Raw genomic sequence first — 4,888 nt, 5'->3', positions numbered from 1 at the left:
CCACCCTCACCCCCCCCACCCCCCCCCCCCCCCAAAAAAAAAAAAGACAGAAATTTTGTAACAATTTCTAGGAGGTAATGCTACTCTATATATTGGATGTCCAAAAGCCATTTGAACTCTAAGAATATTTTGGTGGTCCAATCCCTATAAGTTGGCCCAAACTACAGAGTTGAGTTATGAAACATATGTTGATACCTTGTTTGCTTAAGAAGCAACAGTTAGTCTTATATGTTGTATTTTAGTCTTATATGTTGTATAGACAACAACATCATCATTTTCCAAACATAAACAGAGTAATAAATCAGCTTAAAATGGAGAGAATATATCCAAGATAGAAGTGGTCCTTCTGATCTCTGCTAAAAGCAATAAAATCTCAACTTGATGCTTGCATTTTCTATCTCATTCACTTTTTTATCTTCTTTCTTGTTCATTTCCCTTTGTCTCTGTTGGGACACATTGTTTTCAGCATGACTGGTACAAGCACATATGTGAAGGATTTCTAGAAAGCAATTACCTCAATAATTGGAGTGGACACCTTACAGACTTTTAATGTTGATGCATTCTGCTTATAAGTTGCTCTATCTATTACTCCTATATGCTTAATATGAAAAAAAAAAAAAAATATGTGTCACCTTTTCTAAGAGATTAATAGCCTGTTTGGCCAAGCTTATTTTTTGGCCAAAAGTGTTTTTTTTTTGCCAAAAGCACTTTTGGCCAAAAATTGAGGTGTTTGGCCAAGCTTTTGGAAGGAAAAAAAGTGCTTTTGAGGAGAAGCAGAAGCAGTTTTGGAGAAGCAGAAAAAAGTAGATTCTCTCTAAAAGCACTTTTTTGATAAGCACTTTTGAGAAAAATACACTTAGAAGCAGTTTTTTAAAGTTTGGCCAAACACTAATTGCTGCTCAGAAGTGCTTTTCAAACTAATTAGCCAAACACAAACTGCTTCTAACCAAAAGTACTTTTGAGAAAAGCACTTTTGAAAAAAAGCACTTCTCAAAATAAGCTGATTTTTGCAGCTTGGCCAAATGGGCTATAAGATAGACGGTCACACATTAACAGTAAAAATAGCACGGGCTAGCCAGTTTTTGGATTGGTCATTCAAAAATAGCCAGCGTTTGCAAAGTCATTGAAAAATAGCCTCTATTTTGCTGCAACACGGAAAGTTCCAGCATAATATACTGGAGATCGTGTACCTGTGTATGAACTTCCAGCATATTATGCTGGAACTCTAACACGCGAAAAGTTCCAGCATAATATACCGGATATTGGAGCACATATGTATGAACTTCCAGCATATTATGCTGGACCGGAATATATTATACTGAAACTCTAGAACTCCAGTATAATATGCTGGAGTTTCAGTATAATATACTGGAACTCCAGTATATTATACTGGAGTATTTTTCCGGATTTTGAACAGTGTTTTTGTTTAGATTTATCTTTATATGAAAGTGGCTAAATTTCGATTACTTTTGAAACTGTGACCATTTTTGAATAACCGTTTGTAAATCTGGTTATTTTTGAATTTCACCCCACTCTAACATGGTATCAGATCAAATAGAAGTTACAAATTTAAGTCTCACTGACACCTGTCAACAAAGAAACAGGTTCATACACTTGAGAGCAAAATTAATGAGCTTTATTTTCAACTAACTTATTTGTTTGGTAACACTCAGTTATTATCAACTGGAATAAGTCATCTAACTGTTAAATTGGTTGAGTATGAGAGGAAGTAAATAATAAGCATGCTGGTATTTCATTTGGGCTTAATTGCTGGCCTGATAAAAAGTGACATAGTTTCTGCTTCCATAGAAGTGAAAGGGTGCAAGGAGGAGCAAAACGATTGGCCTTATTCATTGCATATAATAAGAGTGAAATTACAGCAAATGACTGAACTAGAATCAATTAGAGGGGGGAAAAAAGGTAGAACTAATCTAAAAGAGAAGTGAAGTTGCCAATTTACACGAAATACTTAACTGCAGAGACAACGTAGTTAAGTGTTGTTTGTTTTCTTGATTCTTTTTAGTCTAGTGAATATTGAAAATTTTGACCAACTTATCTCAGATGGTGTTTTAGTAGTTTTTTATTATTAGAGCAAACACCAATCGCTCGTCGGCTAGTTTTAAATGTTGGAATAGTTCAAAGCTATGTAGGGCAGAATTGTTAGGATTGATGGCTGTTCCAATTCTGTGTGTGAAAGTACTTGAAGATGAGATTCAAAGTTGCAGAAAGCAAAAAATACTTTTACTAGGAAAGACTTATGCTTGAAGACAGTCTATCTCAGAACTTGCAATGATTAGCCAAAACAAGAAAAAAGAAAGAAAAAAAAGCTACCATCTTGCCTATTAAAGTGAGACTACTCAAAGATCTATACACACTTTACTAACATCAATATGATGCCAATTAAGATGCTTTGTTTTAAAATGAATCATAATTTGACTAAGCATAAAGTTTTAAAAAGTAAGAAAAACTATTTGAGTCTTGTAATCTTAAACTAAATATGTGTATCTAGAAATTCGGCAAAAACCGACCAAGAAAAACCGACCAACTTTGGTCGGTAAAAAAACCGGCCAAAAACGTTTAAAATATTTTAATTTTTAACTTCTTTTTTACGAAACCGACCAACTTTGGTCGGTTTTCTTTGGCGCAAAAATGCGGGAAACTATTTTTGAGTCCCGCGAGATATATTTTTCAAGAAACCGACCAACTTTGGTCGGTTTTTGCAATTAAAATAAATAAAAATTAATATTGAAAAAACCGACCAACTTTGGTCGGTAAATTCGGCCAGTCATTTTAAAAAATCGACCAACTTTGGTCGGTAATTTTATTTTTTAATAAAACCGACCAACTTTGGTCGGTTATTTTCGTGCGAAAATACAATTAAAGAGTATAAATAAATAAAAAAGACAATCTTAAAACAAAATGCACCAATGGTCTAGTGGTAGAATAGTATCCTGCCACAATACACACCCCGTGATTGTAAAACTTCCTTTTATCGATATAAATTCCGAACTATGGACCTAGCTAAACCGGAGAGCCCCGAAGTCCCACGGGTATCATAGAATTACGTTAGGTACCGTATGAATAGGCCCGAGAAAACCCCTGTATAGCTTCTTCGATTTCTCGATAAAGAGCAATATGACCAACAGTGGTTCGAATGTATATAAAAAGGATTCGTTTTTTAGACTTCTTACTATTAGATAGTGTCCATAAATCTCATAAAAAATACCTAAAGATTCATAGTGAACTTCAATGGGAGTTTCTCTTGAAGCAATAACGCGTTGATCTAGTCGCCACCGGAGCCACAAAGGACTATCTAAATTGATTCGTTTCTGCCGATAAGCCCCTTCGTTTTGTTTGTAATGAAAAGGAAAGAGAAGATCTTCGGATATTCTTTCCAGGGGAGGACTTTCTTGATCGCCTCATTCTTCAACCATGGGTTAAGATGTGGCTAAAGTCCTCAATGAAGCGCTCAAGAGAAGGGTGTAGGGCGTTGAGCAGGGCTAGTCAGCGCCCCGAAGTACACAAAATACCGGCTGGTACAAAGCAGGTCAGGAAGCTTGACATGACAGAAGTTCGAGTCGAACCAGACTAGCAGATATTGGGGCGATTTTGACATCTTTTGTTTGCTCCGCAAGGTAGTCAGAGCCAGCCAGTTTTTCATTAAACTGGCATGATAGTCTTCAACTGCACAAAAGTTGTGCGGAGAACTAGTAAGAATTTTCGATTCCCAGACGATAAATCCTTTGATTACATAATTAAAATACCGACCAACTTTGGTCGAGTTTTTTTTTTTTTTTGCAATATTTTCTTTTTTTGAATTTAATTTACTGACCAACTTTGGTCGTTATACTAAAGCGACCACTAAAATACCGTCCAAACGTATTTGGTCGCATTTTGGTCGGTAATAGGCCATAACCGACCAAAGTTGATCGGTTTTTTGGTCGCTAATTACCGGATTTCTAGTAGTGTATAATATACCAAATGCCCGTTAAATTTTGTGATGGATGTTAGTACTTTATCTTGATTATAGGGGGAACTAATCCGTGATAACCCACGAGCCCAGTCATGTTCGTCTGTTCTCTTCACAAAGCTCACCTCCCCCCCCCCCCCCAACCCCCCACCCCACCCCACAACACACACTTCTTTTCTTAACCTAAGAAGAAAAGATATATTTACGTCTGAAAAAGAACAAAAAAAGTTCGAAATACAAGAGTCAAATTATTTAATATTCTGTTTTATATAATTCTAATATTTAATTTTGGTACTGTTAAATAAAATATATACATAGTTAGAAATCAGATTAAAAGTACTACGTATGAAAAAATTGTGGTTAATGGCGGAGGAAGTAATAAATAACCCAAATGTCATATCACCAAGAAAATATAAGATTTTAGTTCATTGATGGATAACTGAAGAACAAAGGTATAGATCCTGTTGCTCTAAGGTTTGGTACAATAGCCATCAACCGATCAATTCAATTGTCATAAAAAGATCATAAAAGCTGATTGCTAGATATACTAATAATCAATGTTTTCTTTTGTCATGAGTCGCTTGTCATAGGGATTTCTTCAATTTTAAGCTTCTCAATTAAAGATACGCATAAATAGGGTATAATACTTATTATTTGAAACCCTTTAGCTTTTACTAAATGTTTCCTCACTTTCTTAAAGTCTTTTTTTATACTTATATATATTGTCCATTTACTTTGGAATAATCTTTTTAGGAGGAACAATTTTACATATTTTTTGTCAAATCCTTCTATTATTAAGTACCATTAGTACCATTTTGATGTGTTTTAATTTTTTCGAACAAGATAGATTTAACGTTTTTGAATCCATTTTAATTCCGGTTCTAACCTTGATCCATTTATTTAACTTGGACTCGGTGA

Source organism: Nicotiana attenuata, unplaced genomic scaffold (genome assembly GCF_001879085.1).
Source record: "Nicotiana attenuata strain UT unplaced genomic scaffold, NIATTr2, whole genome shotgun sequence".
In the NCBI taxonomy this organism is placed as follows: domain Eukaryota; kingdom Viridiplantae; phylum Streptophyta; class Magnoliopsida; order Solanales; family Solanaceae; genus Nicotiana; species Nicotiana attenuata.
The sequence above is the reverse complement of the archived record's forward strand: the minus strand, read 5'-3'. Positions refer to the sequence as shown.